The sequence below is a fragment of the Canis lupus genome, chromosome 32 (assembly GCF_003254725.2).
Source record: "Canis lupus dingo isolate Sandy chromosome 32, ASM325472v2, whole genome shotgun sequence".
Lineage (NCBI taxonomy): Eukaryota > Metazoa > Chordata > Mammalia > Carnivora > Canidae > Canis > Canis lupus.
The window spans coordinates 5,173,173-5,197,301 of NC_064274.1; the positions used below are offsets into that span (position 1 = coordinate 5,173,173).

Genomic DNA, 24,129 nt, shown 5'->3' on the forward strand with positions numbered 1-24,129 from the left:
TCAGGCTTTTGTGTAGTAAGGCCATAATACTGGATGCATGTTACACCTCCATATCTTCCTTCAGTTTGACAAGTTTGCTTTGATAACAAACTATGTTTCTCAGTCAACTTCATCAGACTTTGATTAGTGCAGACTCCCTCCAAACTCTGTAAGATTTAGTGTTTTGGTGTTTGTGGGGTTAGAAAAACTGCAGCAGGTCCTCTTGGTCTGATAGCATTTAATGCCAGCCTCCTTGAAGACTTCAAATTGTAAGTTACTGGCATAGTAACAAGGAACCTGCTTATCAGTTAAGGTTAATCAGCAAATAAACATAAAACAATCAAGCAATGTCTTCTCATCAGTGGGTTTAAGTCTTCAGAAGCCTATTGAAACATGCATGAGAAGTGGGTACCTGGTCTTTATTCAATGTTGGCTTTTTATTTCTCTCTACCTGGTTATTTTGGATCATTTATTTCTCTAACATTTCATTTGCTCTATTCATACGCTTTGGAAAATGGATCAGTGGATACTACCAGCTTTTGAATCTTCCTTCTGGCTCTCCCAATCTTTGTCACTGATGATTCTTATTATAATAATATCTGTTTTCTAGAAATCATAGCAGTCAATTTTTAAGAAAGGATACTATTTCATTTAATTTTGAAATGGCTCTTAACAACAAGAAAAGCCAACATTTGAAAGATTTCCTTTTCTCAGAAATAATTTCCTGCTTAAGAAATATAAACATTCAGCCAGTAATATGCTGTGGTTACTTCTTTCAGGAAATAAAATAAGTAGGTGTTTGCTAATCTGATTATGTAATAAGTAATATTTAAAAGTGAAAAATAACTTTTGCTTTTTTCTTGGCAGCCTATTTATTCCATAACTGGCATATAAAAATGAAAAAAAATATGCACTTACTATGCGAGTTATAACCACATATCAGAGTTAAAAGATCAGTGAACTTATAAAACAAATTTTTAGTGTTTTAATTTGCCAATTATTTTTAAATTGCTCAACATTTCTTTCAAATTATCACTCTAAGAAGGATTAATTGTTATAATGATGAGAAATGCCAATGTAAGTTCAAAAGTGTACTAAGGATGCTGAAAACTTAGAAAGTCAGATATACACTGGGGAGGTAAAGGAGGCAGATCAAGCAAATGAAAAACTTCAAGAGGTGAAATATAAGTAATAAAAACTTATGATTTTGGATACCTGCACCTAAAGACACATTTTCCAAATTACTCTGCAACCATTATTGCTAACCATAACTCTGGCCAGCCATAGCTATAATGCAAGCAAGAATGTATCATATGCCTTCATTCTCCCACATCACAGTTGCCAATACATTCCAGAAATCTTAACCTTAGAAGATCCAACTTCTGATATTCTACTCCTTGCAATTTCTGCAAGTTTTTTTTTTAGCTACTCTGAGTCCCTTTTCAGTTGCACTTCTCTTTCATCATTGTCTGGCTAAAGTCCTATGGGCCTCTCACTCATGAATTTAGGACTAGTTAGTGAGCACTCCCTCAATTATCCCCTTGATGGGAGTCAGCATGCAGCTCATAGCACTTGAAAGCCTGCATCTGAAAGAGTCACATAACGTGAAGTGTCTAGAAAATGAAAACAAATAGTTATTAAGTGCCTATTATGTACCAGGAAATCTTATGCCCTGGTACTGGAGCAGCAAACGATATAGTCAAAGCCCCTTACACCGGGCATCTGACCTTCCAGTGAGGAACAGACAACAAACAGCCAAGAATATCATCATTCTCTAATTTCAAACTGTGGCTTCTAAGATTGGGAGACACCTATAGTATAGTATAAAAAGCAATGATTGTGAACTCAAGAGGCTTGCCTTTGCGTGCCATTTTAGTAGAATTATTTTAAGCAAATCACAATTTAATTTTCTGAGCTTCAGTTTCTTCATATGAGAAATAGGGATAATAATATCTATCACTGTTAGAATTAACTCATATAATACCTGAAATAGTCACTTGCAACAAAATATTGAAAAAAGAGAAAATATTTATGAGGTTAAAGTCATCTTCAAATAATACATCCTTTTTCTAGCATCAATGTCATCTTTGAGTTGTCCTCTTTATGGTTACTGAGCAATTCAAAGACACCCCCAAAGTGCAGAGTTCTTCCTATTACTCAATAAAAAACATGTCCTGATGTTCTTCTAACTTCAGTGGAACATCAGTAAGCAATAGCAGAACAACACAGACAAAACAAAAGCCCAGGAAATAGGTGGCTAAATTCCAAAATTAAAGTCAGATGATCCTATCTCAACTGTTAACATTTTTGAGAAGCAAACCTCAATACCCTGGTCTTAGATGGAGATAACAATCTTTGATATTTTGAAATGTTTCTTTGAAATAAATGTAACTACTTTCTTAAAATGCCAAAGAAATTTATTAAACATAATGAAATTTAGAGCAAAAATATTAAAAGATAAGTCATATTTTTACATTTCAATGTGAGAGCTGACAACATAAAATAAGAGTATATTATAAATTATTATTTGATATGGGGACTACCAGTTTTGCTCCATTAATTGTACTCACTTGACAAAATGCAATCTGTTTTTTATTTTTGTAATAAACATTATGTAAGGGTGTCTTATCTAAACTGATGTATCACAGAATCAACAGGGGTGGCACACAGGCTTCTTTCTTTCTTTCTTTCTTTCTTTCTTTCTTTCTTTCTTTCTTTCTTTCTTTCTTTCTTTTTTTTTTTAAGACTATTTATTTGAGAGAGAGAGCACAAGCAGGGGGAACAGTAGGCAGAGGGAGAAGCAGGCTCCCCGCTGAGCTGGGAGCCCGATGCAGGACTCAATCCCAGTAGCCTGAAATCATGACCAGAGCTGAAGGCAGATTTTCTTTTTAAGATTTATTTATTTATTTATTTATTTATTTATTTATTTATGATAGACACAGAGAGAGAGGCAGAGACATAGGCAGAGGGAGAAGCAGGCTCCACGCAGGGAGCCCGATGCGGGACTCGATCCCGGGACTCCAGGATCACACCCTGGGCCAAAGGGAGGCATCAAACCGCTGAGCTACCCAGGGATCCCCTGAAGGCAGATTTTTAACTGACTGAGCCACCCAGGTGCCCCGGGGCCTACATCTTTACTATATCTCTAGGCCTCAACCTGTCTTCCAAGATTCAGTTGCATGTTTCCAACTGCTGGTTGAATTTTTTTGCCTGAATAATTCACTAGCATATCAAGCTTAACAAATTCAAAGTGGAATTCATACTTTTTCTTTCCTAACCTTGTCCTTCTCCTGACATTTCTACTCCTGTTGATATCATTCTTCCAGACCCTGGAACTTCCATGTAAATTTTAAAGGCGATCTTTTAGATCTTCAATCTCTGTATCAGCCTTTGTCTCCTGTATCAACCTCCTCTTGATATTCTCACTACCAGTGTCCTAGCTCAGTTCTCTACTGTCCCTTATGTAAGGCGGATCAAGTGCAGCCTCTTTAGTTACTCGGGACAAGCCTCCTCCCAGCTTCGATCCATCTACATTGTAGACGACAGAATACTGGCCTCCAAAGATGTTCATGTCCTAATCCTCAGAACCTGTGACCATGTCACCATATGTGGCACAAGGGGACCTTGCAAATATGATTAAGGTTGAGGACCTTGAGAGGGAGAGATGATCATGGATTATTCAGGTGAGCCCAATCTAAAACACAGATTCTGGAAATCAAAGGAATTTTTTCTCATTGTGATCCAAGGACAACAAGACTAAATATAAAGGATCAAAAGGACGTAAGATGGCTAGTTTGGAAGATGGAATGAGGAAGCCAGGGGATAGGGAATGCAACCAGCCTCTAGAAGCTGGAAAAGGCAAAGAAAGGACAAGGAAACATTCTCTCGTGCTGCCTCTAGAAAGGAACATAGTCCTGCCACTTTGATTTTAATCCAGCAATACCTGCCTCAACTTCTGACTTACAGAACTAGAAGGTAATAAATTTGTATTGTTTTAAGCCACTACGTTTGTGGTAATTTGGTGCAGCAGCAAATGAAAATGAATACTCATGCACTGCTAGGTTAATCAATTTTAGACCATCCCTATTTCCTTATTCCCAGTCAAGACTTCGGAGCACCCCATTACCTGCCAAGTATAATTCCAATGACTCTATCTTACATAAAAAAGATGATATAATTTCATTGCAGACATTTTCCACTATTTCCCTTCAACATTACACACTGAAGAAATGTTTATAAGCCATTCCCCAAATCAGTGGGAAAGTACATTTCCCACAATTGTGTCATTGCACATCTCCTGTCTGAAATGTGTTCCTCTTCATTTTCACTTGCTGACATTCTGGTTGTCCTCCAGATTTGAAATCCATTGCCATCTCCTCCAAGCGGCCCTCTCTGATTTCTCTAGCTGGAAATGAATCACTTTCCTTTTCTGTACTTTCTTTGCCATTGCATATATCTCTTAATTTTGTTTTAGTTTCTATCTTCTTTATGCAAAATGTTGCTTTGTCCTTATTATATCTTGAGCTTTTCAAGAACAATCTTGACTTTTATCTTTGAATCCCTAATATCTTGATTTCAGGTCATTGCACTAAATAAATATCAATAATTCTTCTGTTGAACCAAAGGAAAAATAAAAGAATGAATAAATAAGTGTAGAAAACACATTAATTTTATGCCATCTCCTCTTGACCATTTAAAGAAGACCTGGTATAATATATCTTATCTGCTTTAAAATACTTCAAAATAAGTCAATCAGAGAAAGACAATCATCATATGATTTTACTCATTTGTGGAATTTTTTTTTGCCATAAAATATGGATATTTTATCATAGCTCTGGGGGAAGAAAAGAGGGGAGGAACACATCCTTCTATACAACATTCTAATTTAGCTGGCAATAATTTGAAAAAAACAAAATCAAATATGTATATGTATAAATATTTACATGCACACATACATATCATTGGTATTTATATATTTACTCTATTTTTGTTTTTTTTATAAACACTCTTAAAAATCATCAAATGCATCCCAAAACTTCTACTTCTGCCTCTTCATCAACCATTTAATATTGTTTGTATTAAATTTACAGTTCGTGTTTTAATCCCTTATATGATTGGTCAAACTTACATTATATTAGAAGATGTGAGGGAAAAACTTTAATAGTTATATCCTTTAAAAAAAAAGTCATACTCTCTGTGTCACAGTTACCCTTTATATGATTTTTTTCATCATTATTTTCAACTTCACACATCTTGTAGTTCTCTATACAGATTATTCAGCTTCTAGTGCTGTACATATGTACATCTTCTGGATGCGACTGCCCGTGACCCATGAGCTTAGGGTCAAGATAAACCATGTAGCACCTGAGGTGGATTCTGATCTTCTCTTTGTTTCAGAGATTGGTTCAGTTGGCAAAGGCGCTATTCTAGGCTGTGAGTTGTTTTTGCAGGTATTTCTATTTCAGCAGAATTCCCTAGCTTGGATTTTTCTTTAGACTTAGGAAAGGACTATTTTTTGTATGTTTGTCCACAATGATTTAACTGCTTCATAAATTTGCTCGCTTGTAGTGTATGTCTTTTTCCCAGTTACCTTTGCAATTATTACTGACTGAACTGGTTAGCAAACAGCTGCTCCCAAAGTGGCCAGTCCCAGTGGATAAGCAATTTTCTTAAACCTAGAACCTTTTCTTGCCAAAACCAAGCCTATCAATCCTGAAAGAGTAATCGCTCCAACTTTTGGAAGAAAATCTCAAGGTGGATTCTTCAGATAGACATATGCATCTTTTCCAGATTGTACTGTATCCATTATTCCATTTTTCACAAACACATAAACACTCTTGCATCAGCCAATATAATGACCAGTTGTAGTGCAAATGGATGCAAAGCCCATTTGTAAATGACCAGGCTGTTCCTCAACATATTTAGATTGCAGAGGTGATGCAGTTTATACGGGAAGCCATTCTGGTTTCACTAGCTGCTTTTTGTATTCTTCTTCTTTAGCCGCATGCACAGTTATAGATGCACATATCAGACCTGCAGGTATGGTTATCAGCTTTCCCATCCTAACAGCTGCTATATCTGTGAACTTCTCTGTCTAGATTTTCATATGGTGAGCCTCATATGTGGAATTTAAGAAACAAAACAGAACATCATAGGGGAAAGATAAAATAAAATAAAATCAGAAAGCCAGACAAATTATAAGAGACTCTTAACTCTAGGGTTGCTAGAGGAGAGGTTAGAGTAGAGGAATAAGGTAACTGGATGATGGGCATGAAGGAGGGCATGTGATGTAATGAGCACTGGTGTTATATGCAACTAATAAGTCACTGCACTCTACCTCTGAAACTAATAATACACTATATGTTAATTAATTGAATGTAAGTAAGGTAATTTTTTAAATAATAAAAGTAAAAAGAATGCTTCAGATTTTTAAAACCAATTTTATTGAATTATCTTTATGGTACTAAAAAGTAAATATCATTACGGTCTCCAAAAGACAACTATGATAAAAATTTTCTGATGCAACAGCATCATCTGGGTCTATCCAAAACATACAATGTAATAAAATTTGTAGGTAATCTTTAGATTATGAACATACTTGAATTTCCCTATGGTTGATATGATTCTTTAAGGTTGTTCCAACGTTTGTTTCTCCATCCACTGATTTGCTTGTTTTCCTTATTTTGAAAATGACAACTTTGTTGTCTCTAAACAATGTCATCCCAGAGCCCCAGGCAAACAGAGTAAGACAAATGTGCCAAACATATGTATGACAAGGGAATGATTTTCCCAGAAATGATAACCACATGAAAGTTCTCAGAATACCCTCCTGGGCTATGGGACTTTTTAGCCAAAGAAAATGCAAACTGTATGGGCTGAAGTGGGAATCATAAAAAAAGAAAAAGGATAAGGAAACTGGTTCAGTATTTTTGGAAAAGAGAATTGCTTCTTGACATACACAATATCTTCATTATTCTTAAAGAACAGTGCTTCTACTTCTAAAATGAATCAGTTGATCCATGGTATTTTCATGAAAAAAAGAAAATCACTATTGTTGGAACTAACAACACTTGGAGACATAAAGGGAGTAATAATTAAATTGTATTGGGGAGATCATTTATTGAATACCTGCCCTGCTGAGCACTAGACTAGGAATTGAGCACACTAAACTTAATAATATAAGGCTTTGCCCTCAAGAAGCTGAAGTTCTAAGCCAATTCAAACTTGATTAATTCACCAAAGAGCTAACTGTCTTTTGATGATTTGTTTCTGACCTGCCTCTGAGAACTTCCAGTAATTTCCAATAACTAAGAATATCATAGTAGAAATAGATAATTAATTGATTTTAATTAAATGTGATAAAGTGTATGACAGAAGTTTTCACAAAATTACTTGATAGTTTTAAAGAAGCAGCATCCAGAAAGCTTGCTGACTGAAGTGATAGCTAAGATAAGCCCTGAAGAAGGAAATAGCCAGGCAAAGGCGAGGCATCTACAATAAAAGGATTAGAGAGAGGACAGGACGTGTTTGAGGAACTCTAAGGGACTAGACTTGTTGGCACAATGTCTGAAGTAGGATGTGAATGGTGAGACAGAAAGAAGGAGAGGAGAGGTAAACAACAATCAGATCACAAAGGGTCTCGTGTGCTCCACCCATACATTCATATTTTGTTTTTGACAAACCAGGACCTATCAATAGGATTGAGGTAAGAAAAAATGGAAGAAAGGATATTTCTGCTTTTAGATTAGATCACATGGGGTTGGAGAGAAAAAAAGAGAGGCTTGGTTAGTGTCTGAACTTCTGCAAGAATGTGATTGGATTGCTCAATGTCCTGGATAAACTGGACTAGAGAGATGAGAGGCAAGGGAGTGACCTAGGAGGAAACTGCAATAATCCTCCAAGAATCATAAGGCAGTGACAGAGGCCTGGAAGGACGAACAAAGGTGAGCGGTATTTGGAGGTAGGATTAACATGATTTAGAGACTTGTTGGGAATGAGGGAGGAAGAAACTGTAGATGCCTCAGTGATCTCTAGCCTGGGAAACTGGGAGAGTGATGGTGGCATTATGACACAATGTCAAGCCTGCTGAATGTGGTATAGAGTTCATGGCGGACATGGGGAAAACTCTAAAACAGTTTTATTGTGTTAATGACCACATATTAGCCCAGTGTCTTCAATAGCTTAAAGATTTCTAATAGCTAAAACTTTATAATTTACTATGATGTGTCATTTAAAATGTTTTCTAGGGGAACCTGGGTGGTTCAGTCACTTGAGTGTCTGACTCTTGAGTTCAACTCAGGTCATGATCTCAGAGTCATGAGTTTGAACCCCATGTTGGGCTCCATGCTGAATATGGAGTCTGCTTGAGATTTTTTGTCTCCCTCTCTGTCTCCCCCTCCTCTCTTGATCCCTCCCTCCCTCCCTTTCTCTCAAAAAATAAATAAAATAAAATAAAATAAAATAAAATAATAAATAAAAATTTTTTTCTAAAATTTTACCCAAATATGCCATTGGTACATAAAATAAGGTGTATGAAAAATGGCCTTTGCACCACCCCCTTAGAGTTTCTATTTATTTTTACTTAGCAAATGGAAAAGACATTAATATTTACAAAATGCCTACTATGTGCAAGTACTGTTTTAGAGTATTTTTGCTTACATACTATGTCCTCTAATACTCACAAAATTTGAAGAAAGTGATATGCAGGAAAGTTCAGGAAACTTAGAGATAGTAATCTCTGACTACATCTGTAGCCTAAACATTAACTCTGTAATGGCTCTTTGTGTCCAAGGTCATACACTAGCAAATGCTCTTTATTTCTGAGTACAAGTGTAGGCCATCGAGTGATACTTTATACTTCCAGAGCACTTTGCTTTGTACATCTTTGGGAAAGTAGTAATCCATTTGGTCTTGTGTGGTGTAAGTTAAAACTGTAATATATCTTTTGGACACTGGATGGCAATATTCTAAATAGACTGATGTCTACTTCCCTTGTTGGGGCCAGTGTTACATAGGGTTTACATAACAAAGCTTCATTTCTGAAATCCTATTTAGTCTCTGGCTCTCTGAGACTTGCATAGTGTTTTGCCAATAGAAAAATAGAAAAGGCCATTTGGCGAAACCTGCCAGTCTGTCCATCCAAACACCTGCAATAGGTCAATCGTATTATCCTTAAGGATGGAAACAATACGTGTAGTAAATTAACTCCAGAAGGCCAAGGGCTAAGTTTTCTTATAGCGAAATTAAGAATCTGAGCACATTCAAATAATTTCTGTTCCAGTACAAAATGTGACCATCAATAGTTCTGCAGCATCCACATATGATCAGCATATTCTGAACTGGATGTGGTCTGGGTGTAAATATGTGTCACTGTCCCCCAAATTGGGAAATCTGTGGAATCTTTTAATATGTTGGTCTGTTTGGGAAATCATGACACCACATTAGGAATCTGAGGGGGAAGAAATGAGGAGAACAGTGTCAGCTGGCTGACATTTGGTATTAAGACAGAAGGGAAAGGATGGCATATGGAAATAAAAGAAGGGGATCTCTACCTGATAGATCTCTAGATGTAAAAGAACAAAAACTAAGATGTTCTCTTATTCAGAAGAGGGAATATAGAGTTATGTGTATTTTGATGGTTTTTGTTCTTTGGTTCCTTTTTGGAGATATTCAAGGATGCGACTTGCAGCCAGACTTGGACAATTCCAGAAAGTCCTGCAGCAGGTCTCTGAGCAGTTACATGGGCTAAACTCTAGGAAAGCACCTCACTTCCTCCAACTTTTCAGAGATAGACCTTTATAATAGATTAGATATCAAAGCTAATAAATAAATTACTGAGGCCAACCATGAGCCCTAAGCACGGATCTTGGCCATTTCCCTGGGCAGTGTCTCAGAATGGTAATAAGGAAAAGCAATATTAGGAATTACATTCAACTCAAAGCACCTAGTGAAGCTCAGCTCTCCAGACGGCTGTCAGAGCTGAGCTGGCTTCAGTACAGTTGTGTACTCGGGCCAGAGGGGATTATTCTCATCTGTAACAGCTTGCTCTGCTAAACCCTACTGCCATTCTCTTTATACTACTAGTGATATTTTGAAATACAGCGAAAAGAGTTACACCTTAAAACAAACAAGAAAGCACCAGCAGCAGAAACGTGTTCCCCTGAGAAAAGTATAGAATAATTTTACACCATTTACATGTAGTCTTCTGCTTTACAGCATTATTTCTGGGTGAGTCAGCTGAGATTGCAGAAAATTATAGAGGATGCTGAAATATTAGAGCAAAATCAACTTACAGCTTCAAAAGAAAATATCAGAAAGCAATTATGTTTTATTGAAATCAATCCCTCTAATTTCTAAAACAGGGTGGAACTGAGGACAGCTATAACTTCTCTGAGTAGCTGACTGTCAGTTCCTAGGCAGATAGCAATGAAGAAAAAGATTATATTTGGAAGTGACAGAGTATGCACTTTTTTGAGCAGTAGGGAAATAAAAAAATCATATATAATTGCATGTGTATTCCCATTTGCATTTTTATATATGTGGTTTCCAAGAAGCTTGAAAAGTATGCTATTTCCAGACTGTTTATTTTTGTAGAGAGGCAGTGATGAGGATATTTAGGTAGTTGTAGATGTTCAAATAGGTTACTATCTACAAATCTGGTAGATCCTAAATTTGGTCCAATATTAGACATAATTGGGAAAAGTTTTTTGTGGGGGGGGGAGTTTTTAAAAAATACATATTCTGAGTTACATCTTAGTTCTAATGCATTACAATCCTCAGGCAGTGACACATTTACTGTCATCAAAAATTATGAGAGAGCCTCTTTTAGTTGGAATGCCATGGCCCAACAGGCAGGCCTTGGGGGCAAGCTCCTTTCAAGATAGCTCAGACCTAGACACCATCCTAAATAACCCTTTATCTTCCCGAAATGACACCCTTTATTTCCCTGCCAATGGGCAGTTTGCCCAATGGTGGCCTTTTTTCTTCAACCTGTTAGCTTCCTACTTTCAGAACTTTCAAGATAAGAAGGAATCACTAATCCCTATTGCAACGTAGACTCCCAACCACTGGGAAACATGCATTGAGGTCATACCTGATGCTTTCGTCAAAGCCCATGGCTACTTCAGCACATAAATCTGCAGTCCAGTCAATTCCAGTATATGCCTGCCCAATCTCCCTAAGTGTTTCTTGATTTAGAGACTGTTATTTGGCCAAGAAAAGAAGCACCTTCTTCTCTCTGGGGAAAAAAAGCCAAAATATTTTCTACTTCTATAAATTTCCTTAGAAAATTGATCTTTCTAGGGTTGCCTGGGTGGCTCAGTGGTTGAGCGTCTGCCTTTGGCTCAAGGAGTGATCCTGGGTCCCGGGATCAAGTCCCACATCAGGCTCTCTGCATGGAGCCTGCTTCTCCCTCTGACTGTGTCTCTGCCTCCCTCTCTGTGTTTCTCATGAATAAATAAATAAAATATTTTTTTAAAAAAGAAAACTTATGTTTCTAAATAATAATTTTCTCTTCTCTATGCTGGAGATAAATCCTTCTATTTGAGGAGACAAGTTCATTCACCACGCAAAAAGAGGACATAAATTTAATAATTCTCTTTAGAATATGGAAATACTTATCTATTATTGTTTTCAGCTTTCAGCTTAGCCAACATTCAGGATGTCATTTTTAATATCCTGTTCCAGAGATATTTAAACTCAGTAAGCTAAGTTCAATAATAAAATGATTGTAATGGTTAATTTTATGTGTCAACTTTGACTAGCCAGCCATGGGGGTGCCCAGATATTTAGTTAAACATTATTTCTGATATGTCCATGAGAATGTTTCTGGATAAAATTGACATCAGAATCAGTAGAATGAGTAAAGCAGATTGGCCTTTCCTAATGTATGTGGGTCTCATCCAGTGCACTGAAGGCATGATTAGAACAAAAATGTTGAGTAAAAAAGAATTCTATCTCTCTGCATGACTACCTTCAAGCTGGGACATGGGTCTTCTATTGTCCTCTGACTTAGAGTTGGATTGAAACTTACATCATTGGCTCCCCAGGTTCTCACACCTTTGGACTCAGATTGGAAGTATACCATTGACCCACTTGGGTCTCCATCTTGTCAGTTGCAGATCTTGGGACTTATCAACCTCCATAATTGTTTGAGCTAATTCCTTATAATAGAGGGAGAGGGAGAAAGAGAGAGAGAGAGAGAGAGGAAGATACCTTGATTGGTTCTGTTTCTCTAAAGAATCCTAATATAGACATGTAATTATTTCTCATCATTTGCTGCTAGGTTGATTCTATGGGCCTGTTCTCTTGCTCACACCAATCCCTACACAAGACTCCATTAGGAGAAATGTACTGTATAGTTTTTCTCATCTCTGCTTATTCAAAATTAATCTCAACTACCTTGCACCAACTCAATTATGTTTTAAATTTGCCTACTATTCAGAGATTCTTCAGAGTGGTGTTAAAGCTTTGGTAGGTTGATATTGCTCATAGTGGGAGTATTTATACCACAAAATTGGCAAATGCTAAAAATCAGGGTTTGGGAGAGAAGATCCTGTTTTACCAATACCATTTAGGGGTAACAATAGAAAATTTAACTTAAAACTATCCCCACTCTAAAATATGTGCACTGTAAGTATGAAGTTTACATGAAATGGATACTAATAAAAAGAAAAACAATTAAAAAAAAGTTAAAATAAGATAACTCTCCCTTTCCTTAACCCCAAGACTATAGCTAGCTTGAGACTTAGAAGCCTACAATGGGGGAGAGGAACAGAGGGACATGACCAGCTTCTTCTATACTCTCCTTTATTGCTCTAATAATCGTCCTCTCCCACTTGGCACTGCTGTTTCTGATCTTTCTAAGGTTGGGCTTCAAAGAGGAGATGATCAGGGATAAAGAACACAGATTAGGTGCCTGATGCACTTGTAATCTGGCACTGGTTCCCACTTACTGTGCTGGCTGCACAGTTGCTATGCTCTTCTCCTGTGGTTTTTTTTTTTTTTTTTTTTACGATTTTATTTATTCATGAGAAACACAGAGAGAGAGGCAGAGACATAGGTAGAGGGAGAAGCAGGCTCCTTGCAGGGACCCTGATGTGGGACTTGATCCCAGACCTGGGATCACGCATTGAGCCAAAGTCAGATGCTCAACCACCCAGGACTCCCTTCTGTGGGTTTCTTTTGAAGTCAGAGTTTTTAGGCAGAAGACCTTCAGCTGCTGGTCTCTGGATACTTCCCTGGCTGATTACTTAGGTCATTCCCTCAGGCTTTGGACTCAGAGGGTCATGTCTTCTATTGAGGTTTCATGGCTCTTCCAAGTAGTCCTCTTAGATGAGATCCTTTTAAGATGATTCCTGGTAGGATTTCTCCCACCCACCCACATTTGCCCTCAGTCCACTTCTTTTCCCTCAGAAAATAGGCACTTGCAGCCTGCTATCAGCTCTAGTATTGCCCTTGACTCTGCAAACGTGAGTCAGGATCCCTGTGCCCTCCAAATTCCAGATGACACAAGTCAGAATCTCTCAGTAATTCTCACAAAGCGTCCTTTCCCACTTTGGTTAATGTGAAGACAAAGGATCCCCAAGTTCCTCTCCATGAGGAAAGGAATCCATAAGCAGAAAAACAATACTCCAAAAATGTTGTCCTCTCAAGTTTCTTTTTATAGCTTTGTTATGGATAATGAGTCAACAGTGGCCACACAAGCCTTAAGCTTCTGAATGTATCGTATATAAACAGTCTCATGTCTTGCTTTACTATGAGGGGAGAGCTTGATACCTATTTTACTGTTCTAGGCTTTTGGAGCCTCAGCAGAAATTCTGAGATAACAAGTCATCTTTAACATCTTATTTTATGTGTATCTCTAAGTACATTTGAATTTATATATATAATATCCTGAGCAATACATATACATATTACAACTTAACCTTTGGAGAGAAGCATTTGGGGAGATGTGTGTGTTTTTACTATATAGTTTTCTGTAGTGTGTAGTTTATTTTTGCAGTGTAGATGTATTAGCATAGTCTTTAAAAAAAAAAAAAAGATGTGCCCATTCAGATTTGAGAACCACTAACCTCTCAGTACCCATTATGTTATTTAAGCGACTTATTGCAATTTGTAATAGTTCTACTATTAGTGTCTATTTTTACTGTCTGCCTCTCTCTCTAGACTGTAATGTCCAAGGGCTGCTTGTATTTGTTACTAGTGTATCCCTGACACTAAATAGTTAGAAGATGCTCTTTCTTAAAGCAAAAATTAGAAATAGAAAAACAGGAACTAATTGAAATGGTTACCTATTGTGGGTTGGTATGGGATAGATGGGAATTGGAAGAATACTTTTCAATGTATATTTGTTTATATTGTCTAAAGTTACAATATAAATACATTTTGAGTTGTAAAAATGTCAGTGGGCATCTTCTGATCCTGTATGCTATTATGGAATCTTCTACATGAAGGCAGGAATATTGCTAGGCTAAAATTTTGCTTTCTTCTCAGAAGTTCCAGACCTTATCCCAACCTGACAATTGTCCTACCTCCATGTAGAGAGCTCCATCTTAGCATGCACAATCAGAAAATGTCCACTAAAAACATTTTTACAATTCAAAAAGTATTGTCAAAGAATAGGTCACACACACACACACACACACACACACACATACACATTCCACATACACACAGCTGTCCTTCAAATTTCAATAATTTGAAGACACTCATTGGGGTGCCTGGGTGGTGCAGTAGGGTAAGCATCCAACTCTTGATTTGACTCAGGTGATGATCTCAAAGTGCTGGGATTGTGCCCCACATCAAGCTCCATGCACAGCAGGGAGTCTGTTTGAGATTCTCTTTCTCCCTTGTCTCTCCTACTAGTGCTCTCTCTTTCTCTCTCAAAAAAATAAATAAAATCTTTTTAAAAAGTAATGACATTCACTAACTAGAATCTTTATGGACTATTCACCAAATGAACTGAGATTATTTTCTCAAAAACTCAGAATTTTAAAAGGGGTCTAAGCTTCAGAAAACAAAACGTCTACTTTAGTTTAATATTAATAATATGATCCATATTACAAAATTTAGTCAAAGAAATTAACAAATAGAGTAAGCTGGAGAGTTGCATTTTATGAGTTTTTGTGGTTTAAAAACATGTGCCTATTTTCCAGCTTAAGTAAGATTCAAATAGGAGGAAGAGAAAGAAGCCCTTAAAGAATTTTCCTAAGGTTCTAGAAAGTTCAAATATTTCTTATAAGTTATAACACAAAACTCAATTAAAGAAATTTTTCCCCAGGAAGACCTTTTTTCCTTACCCATTTTCTTATTCAATTATTTAATATCGTAATAAAGATAGCCTTTAACTCAGGAAGTGAAACAAGATAGAAAAGATGCGTAAAGGCTCTTGAGGTATAAATGACCTTGGGCACAAATCAAAAACATTAGAGCCATTATTATCATAGAAGAATGAAATGGGCTTCCTAATCAAATTTGTGAAGAAAAAGAAATAAACTTTCCACTGCCAAACAGATTCAGTATTATGAGATAAACTCACCATCTAATATGGGTGTAATGTGAATCATGGCCAATTATGTAATTTGAAAACTTACCATAAAGAGAGAGAGTAGAATCAGTGATCATTCATTTAAAAAAAAAACCTTAAGACAACAAAGAGGAACTTGTCGTCTCAATTCATCTAAAATGTTCAATATACATTACATTTTTTAATAATATCAAATATTTAAGCAGTCTAAATGGCAAATCCTTAAAGATTTCTGATCCACTTTCAAGCAAGCATCCTAGCTTCAAGATCTTTTGCCTATAGAATAGATGTGAGCAAAATTTAGTGGCATCCAAATAGCCCAAGGTAAGATCCTATTCCCTAATTAGTAATGCATTCAAAATATATCTAGTAAGGGCAGCCTGGGTGGCTCAGCTGTTTAGCGCCGCCTTCAGCCTAGGTCATGATCCTGGAGACCCGGGATCGAGTCCCACATCAGGCACCCTGCATGGAGCCTGCTTCTCCCTCTGCCTCTGCCTATGTCTCTGCCTCTCTCTCTCTCTGTGTGTGTGTGTGTGTGTGTGTGTGTGTCTCATGAATAAATAAATAAAATATTTAAAAAATATATCTAGTAAGTGCGTATTACATACCCAACTCAATGGTGTGAAAGACATCTCCCATCTCTGTGGGCCTTACCAAATAGCAAGGAAATAGTTAATCAATATAACATAGTGTGGTAAGTACCTCAATGAGAGAGGTACAGTATTCTATGTAAAACATGGCAGAAGCCACTAAAGATAGCGTAGGAGCTGGGAGTAGGGAAGGCAGCAGATTCCGTGGAAGTAATCTGAAAGCACTTGTGTGTCTCTCTCTTCTTCCTCTTCCACCCATTTTCTCATCTATCTTTCTGTCTTTCCTCTTCATCTTACTCCAGATATCTTTCTTTTCCTTTTTCTTTTCTTGCCCCAACCTACTTAATACCAGTTCCTCTACTCTTTCTACAGTTGCATTGACATAGGATTTGAGCAATGCCCCTCTTCAAAGCTAAAACTCACTTAATTCATATCCAAATTTGGTTTCTTAAAATAGCAGAGAGAGCTACAGCCTTGGGGAGTGAGTGAGCATTGAACTCCCAGTCAGGTGACCTGGGCACTAATCCTGATTTTGCCAAGTAATAATAGCCGTGTGAGTCAGAACAAACAACCTCTCAGAATCCCAGAGTCTTCATCTTCATAATGAGTCCACCTTACAGGTATGTTGAAAAGGGAAATGTAGTGAAAATGATCATAAGAGGCACAGGCAAACAAAAATAACATTATTATCAAAGGAACAAACCAAAAACATGTCTAATTTGACTCAATCAGGAAATGTTTTAGGAGTCTTTCTTTTGAAATACATCAAAAGCTATACCTTAATTGTGTCATCTACAAAATGAATTAAGTTGTATAGCTCAGATAACTGGACTATACTGTACAGAAGTTTGTTTTTTTAGTGAATTTTGTTGGTGAAATGTAAGTATCTGACCATGACTGATAGAGTTTGAAAAATTTTTATTAAAAGACTATATATGGTCATTATATAACCTACTCTCTCTACTTATGTAGCTTTTTTCATGATAGGCATGAAAGCTTCCTACCTTATGAATCCTGGAATCAATCTTAAACAAGGAATGGACTTACTGATTATTCAAAATATTCAGATGTAGATTTACATTATTAGCCAAGTTTGATTGATTATTCAAAATATTCAGACATAGGTTTACATTATTATCCAAGTTTTTATTTTTAAACATCTAAAGAACACTGAGCAGTTTATACTTTGTTTCTCATCACCTACAACTACAGAGTCCTCGAAACACCTAATCATTGCTCAAAGGGAAGAATATATAATTTGACTTATCATGCATTTATAATAGACCTGAATCCAGTGCCTACAGTGATAATCCACTCTTTTCTCATAGTATTTCCAGACAGTGGGTCACCTTTTATCAGAAAGTTTTGGAAGAGTACTTTATATACATACTTGATAGAACAATTTTGTCCACTTTACTTTCTTATAAGATAATTTTTAAATTTCCCCTTCTTTGGGCAAGGCAATGTTTGACTCATGGCATTTCAAGGAAACTATCTACTTATCTTCTGGTGGTTGACTGATTCAGTCAATCTTTGAACAAATATTTATTGAGGAACTAGTATGCACCAGGTAACTTTCAAGGGTTATTCCATTTCACTGTCACCACAATTCTGTAAGGTACATAATATCCTCCACTTTCAGTGTAAAGATGCCTGGACAGAGACAGACCAAACAAAATTCTATGAAAAACATACAGAGGCTTTCTATCATCGTGTCTTCATGGAATTAGTTTGCTCATTTAAGCAGACTGGGCAGTAAACGTCACAATCTGTCTTGAACAGTTTTTCAGTGATGCCTTCTTCACTGTGGAAAGGCACTTGGGAGTCACTGTGTCTCCACTAGGAGTGCTCAATTAGATTTCCACATCACACTGCCAATGCTGTTAGGACTCAGAAGAGGGCACAGGAATCAGCAGCATCCTATCTAGAGAATTTGCCCGCTGCTGACAAAGTTTGTCAAAAATTACTGTTGTCTGTTAAGACAACTTTAGATAGAGATCCCAGCTACTTCCAATGACCAAGGCAGACACATTTTCACCATAATAAACTAGTAGGCAGAATTTCTAGGTATGGCGGGAAATCTCTTTGAGTCTCCCTTCCTTGAGGAAAGGGCAAAAGTGCACCTCCTTTTGAGAAATGCTCCTGCCTTTTGAGAAGAATGCTCCTGCCTTTTGAGAAAGACATATCTCCTGTATGCAACAAAACCAACCTGCAAAAAGACACTGTAAAGAATTTAGTAGGCTGAATCAGAATTGGGGTGCTTATGGATTCATAAATTATCTGCCCTTCTGTTTTTCTGGCTCTCAAAAAGGATGTTGGCAAGTATTTTACTCCTTGGTTTCCTGCTTTTTTAACTCATAAAATACAAGTTTCAATATTTCTCACCAAGTGACAAATGTAAAGAGTTTTGGAATTTTCAGAGGAACAGTGTTTTTGCAGGCACAGCAGTTTGCCAAAAAAATCTGCAGTTGAAGTCTGAAAAAGTATGCGACTTTAATTAAATGACCAGGCAAGAAGTGTATCATTTCTACATCATGTGTAGGCATATAATTTTTTAATTTTACATTGCAATAGAACTCTGCCCCTGAAACATTCATAATATTGCAATTTGGGGCTTTTGTTTGGAGTGGGAATGAACTGAATCACTCATTCTCAGATAAAATGCACACAGTCGAGAGCTCCATGACTATCTGTGAGACAGATGGGAACTCCTGATGCATACCAGGCCGCTGTTCTTCAGCAAAGAAAACAAAAACCCAGGTGCAGAATGTATTGGAACAGTGCAGATGGTCCTTCCAGGGTGTTCACTGTTTACAAGAAAAAGGAACGGAGCTCTCATCATTGAGTGACCACTCTTCCTGGGGATCTATTTCCCCCAGCTGGTCTCAAGCAGAATATCCCCCCAAAGGCCCAAGCAGCAGCTGTCATTGACCTCTGCCCCTTCAAAGAGAGAGGCTGGGTGGCCGCTTTCACCCTGTCAAGATGTGCTAATTATGTGAATGTTGAGAATCAGAGCCTACATACTAGGACAGTATTTCTATAGCGGGTGTGCCTCCCACACATCTTTCTCTTGCCCTTAAGTGTTTTAAAGGAAAACAGTTTCCATCTGTTTCTTTACAGATTACTGGCATCTTTTCCATCTAGTTGTGTGTTATCAGCTCCCAGTTATGTCTGAAGTATGCCATTATTTGGGGAAGTAAAAAGTCAACCGTAGGAAGATGGATTTGGTAGGAGCGGGAGGGTCCTCTAGATAGCTCTCCTGTGCCAGATGTATGTCCTTCATTTACAAGCATGGCTGCATCTGCTTCATCACATCATCACAATAACTCCTAGAGGAGAACACTCTTGTTCACATTGGGCAGACAAGTCAACTGAGACTAGGGGAGACTGATACAATACTCTCGTACTGTACACACTCTCTAGTCTCTCCCTTCCCCATTTCATCTTTGACACTACCTAGTCAGTCTTCCTAAGATGTAGTTCCAATTGTTTTTACTCCAGTGCTCCTCCCTTGAATAGTCAATGAAGTACAAACTCCTCTGTCTGCCTTTTAAGATGTAGCCTCAGCCTGACCTTCCAAGTGTATTTTAAACTCCTTACCAAGGCAAATCTCTCCAGCTACATCCCGGGTTTCTGCCCTTCCTCCTACAATTAAGATTTCTCTGATTCATCTATCTTCCCCTTTATTCTTGCATCCTTCCAGGGAGATCAGACCATATTTCACAGATCAGCACAAAGGTCATCTCTCTCAGGAAACCTTTTTCCTTGCTTTTATATGTGTTAAACCCTTTATAACTTAGCATGTTAAACTTGGAGCTCATCAAAATCCACTAAAGATGATGCTGAACCATGTATGTTCACATTGAAAAGCATACTAAAATTCAATATTATTATGATCTCCACAGAACATTGTATTATGCATCATGTACGGAGAATTAGAGAAAATAGGTAAATTTTTAAAACTCTTTTCTGAGCTGTCTTGAAAGAGAGAGAGGCAAAGAGAAGAACATAGAGTCATATAAAAAAAACAAACACTAAGCATGGAGATAATAATATGAAATTGAGTTTTCAAGTAACAATATATGGTCATTCTGTTTTACCTAGAGGCGTTGACATCAAAAGTATTTAGATACATATATTCTTTAGAGATGGCTCAGATGAAAGAAAATTAATATTGCATCCCTACAAATGATAAGAACCTATTTATTATCTCATCTTACCACAAGCAGAGATGTACCAATAAATGTTTAACAATAGGCTCTGGAAAGAAAAGAGGCCTTGATCTGTAGTCTTTGGCAATTTCTTTAGTGTAAATATTTTCATTACTAATATTTCAATCCGAACTTACTAATGTAACATCTCTGACTATGGAACTAGAAGAGATGGGCACTTTGGGCTCTTATGAGTTGGTTCAAGTCTCCTCCAGCACCCCACTCAACGAGCCAATTAGTATCCCTATTCAGCAGATGACAAAACTGAGTCAGAGGCTTTATAACCTGTGCAAGATCACATTGTAGACATATGGAAGACATATGCTTTTAGTCTGACATGTTACATTGCAAATCCTACTTTTCTCTGCTAGAATACATTATCTGAATGATGTCAAGGGACTGAATTAAGGCAATTGAACGTAGTCACTCTTGAGTCCCCTGATGCTTCTACCAGGAGTAGGGAAGTAAACACAAGTGAATAGTCACATAGTAGACAGGTCTTCAATAAAATATGTCAATAAGGGAGACATATCTGGTAGCATCTAGTGATGCTTCTCAGAAAGATAGAGAGAGAGAGATGAGCAGGAATAGAGCTGTTACCTCTCACATGATCTTCTCTCTACCTACCCAAGCCCTCACTTGTCACTGAAACCACTACTTCCCTTTAGCCCTTAACACAGCCATATAATTAGTTTCTCTTTGAAGTTTGTATTTTTTTTCTATATTTCTCTTTTATCCCTTCTTCCTTCAATCTTTCCTTCCTTTTACTTCCTCTCTGCCTTCCTATCCTTTCTTCCAGCCTTCCTTCCTTCTCATTTCTTTTTTCCCCCAACTACTATTTTATTATTGTTCTTTCATCATCAAGGCTCTGAAATAATACATGGTACCATTTGCCAATGTTGCACATCACACATAATTCATTCTGCATTGTCTAGAAAGTATTTGGGTCAAACAGGATATTAAAAAGTAGTCTCAAAATCAGAATCTGTTAATGGAGCAGGCAAAAGTGTGTTGTGAAGGTCAAATGGACTTACCCAGAGGCACATAAAACATTCCTATTAAAAGTTTGGAGTGAAAAGTTAATTTCCAGGGTATCAAGCTGAATTTTGATTCTTCTCAGTACACACAAACCAAAGTTAAGTCCAAACACTGATGCATATAACTCTCGGATCCCATTATCTTGCAGAGAAAAGAATTATAATACTATAAGTCATGGACAAAGTATACTTCCTTTTATTCTCATCATGAACTTGTCCAATACACCATTTAACACTAAAATGAATTTCTAACTTAGCCTTCATAATAAAAAGGACCAATTCCCTGGTAGTTGACAATGCACATCAAATGAAATAGAAAACAACTCATGACAAAAAGAGGCATTCCAGTTCAATCAAATAGGGCTTTTAAAAAGTCACATACTCAGGAATCATTTTGTAGCCTGTTGCTGTTGTCTTAAATATTCCTAAGGGGAGAATTAGCCTCCTCTCCCACCCACCAGCACCCTTTTTTACATTTCCCATTTGTCAAGCCATTTGTCAGCACGCAGTGGTATCCAAAGTGCCTGGACTTTGTCAGATTCTCATCTGGAAAACACAGCAAAGCTGTCTAAAGTCACTCACACAGCCACCTCCTTACAATGAACAGAACCCAGCTGATGTGCAACCTGCCACTCCTGACCCACACTCGCAGCACAAAGCACTCTGAGTAGCTGTGACACATCTATCTAGAGGACCATTAAAAAAAAGTGCAGTAACAGAAGGGACAAGAAGCAGGACTCCAGACCTGGCTCTGAGTATCTCCAGGCCTCAGTTTCTTCATCTTTAACATCAGACAAGAGCCAGATGATTATACAGGTCGTTTCCAGCTGAAAAACTCTAGAATGTAAATAAAAGCATCACCAGGCTGGGGTTTACTTTTTTAGCTGCATAGATAAGATTGAAGAATCGAGACATATTTTTTTTTATTTTAATCTGGGGGCTGTTTGCCCTAAACAGAAAGAAAAAAAGTGTAGGGTATGGCTGTGTGCTTTGGAACTTTACTTCGTCATTTTGGAAATTCTGAAACAAAGGGATACATAATAAAAGATCTCAGAAAGGATGCTACCTGTCCATGCATGAGAGAAGGAACTCGAGTTCCTTCTCTGATATCCATTTAGCACTCACTGTGGCTTAGGTGTTTAAATAGGTACATAGAAAAGATAGGGCCTCTGAAGGCAGCAGCATCTTGGTAAGGTCACTATCTTCTACAGTTTAGTCCTGAGAATTCACAGTCTGGAGCATTTTGATAAATGTTTTGCTTCTCTTTGACAGGAATAGGTTCCAAGAGCTTGCCTCACATTGATGAAGTAATAGTAACTGCCACATGAGGACCATATTAGGTACTTTCCCTATAATATATCCCTTCTTACAAACTGAGGAACTGAAGTTCAGAAACATTGAGAAACTTGCCTCAAATTCCTAAGAGTTTAGAAGGAGGTAGAGCTTGTGTCAAACTCTGATCTAACTGTAAAGTTATATTCCCCAGTATTCCAGCACACTGTGGGGCCTGGTCTAAATACTACCTGCATCAGAGAATTGCTTGGAGTGTCTATTAACAACATAGGTTCCTTGACTTCAGGCCAGATCTTCCAAATCTCTTTGTGTGTGTGTGTGTGTGTGTATGTGTATGTGTATGTGTATGTGTATGTGTATGTGTTGTGGGACAAAAGGGGCAGGAATCTAGTTTGTTTTTTTTTTAACAAGTTCCTTGAGTGATTGTTTCATATATTCAAATTTTAAAACTTTTGCATAATACTATATGGCCTTCCTAAGCAAAACTCACAAGAACCTGCTATCACCCAACAATCATAGGAAGAATTATAACAAGAAATCTCAATGCCAGGAACATTGTAATACTCAAGTTGGCTGGCCAGTCTATTTCCTTCCCAGCACATGAGAAACCAAACTCCTCTCAGCAAAGGGCCTAGTGAGTGAGCATGGAATAAGTACAAAGGGGTTTGGATGAACTCAGGAGTAACATTAGTCTGTCTCCACAAGGGGATCAATCTGACAAGGAGGACCAGTTTGCTCAATCCTGTTTATGGCAGCAGGTCTAACTTTGCACCGATAAATTCTTGCTTTTTGTCTACCCAGGCCAATTCCAATCTCCTATTGATACACTCTACACCAATCAGGTGGTGAATTTCTGAGGGTTACATGGCTGTAAGAAGCAGGACTGGGATTTGAACACATGCAGCTGAGCCCCAGATCACTCTTATCTACCCTGCCATTGCTTCTAGGAATATCTCATATGCTTATTTTTACTACTATTTTTTGATGGAACACAGATCTCTACATTTAGGTGACATTTTAAAGAAAAGATTGTGAATATAACAATTAAAGGTACAACTGGCTCTGCATGATATTTGTCATACCTGAAAATGAGAATGGCCTGAAAAAAAAATGAAATTTTATTTATAATATCCATTTGTCATGTTTCCATAAGCATAGTACTCACCCTTACTCAGTGATGATCTTAAAAGTACATACTATAAATGCTACACATAAATTATCACTAGAAATATAAAACCAATTGTATAAAACAGTGTGATGCATCACTTCTTTCCCCTAGTTATCTCATCCCTCCTGATGTGTGTCTGGGTGTTTTTACTGATAAATTATTTCACAATCACCAGAACTTAAGTGAATTTAGACTTTATCTTTTTATTTTTTGTTTGTTTGTTTTAGATTTTATTTATTTATTTGACAGAGAGAGAGCCAGGGAGCACAAGTAGAGGGAGAGGGAAAAGCAGACCCCCCACTGAACAGGATGCCTGATGTGGGGC

General features: G+C 37.4%; 1 protein-coding gene and 1 pseudogene across 1 annotated transcript in view; one reads left to right on the forward strand and one right to left on the reverse strand.

Annotated features, from left to right (window-relative positions):
• CFAP299 (cilia and flagella associated protein 299) overlaps positions 1-24,129 on the forward strand; it is a 622,454-nt gene that overhangs the window by 589,577 nt on the left and 8,748 nt on the right. The window lies entirely within an intron of this gene.
• Positions 5,256-11,094, reverse strand: LOC112644327 (MICOS complex subunit MIC27-like; annotated as a pseudogene).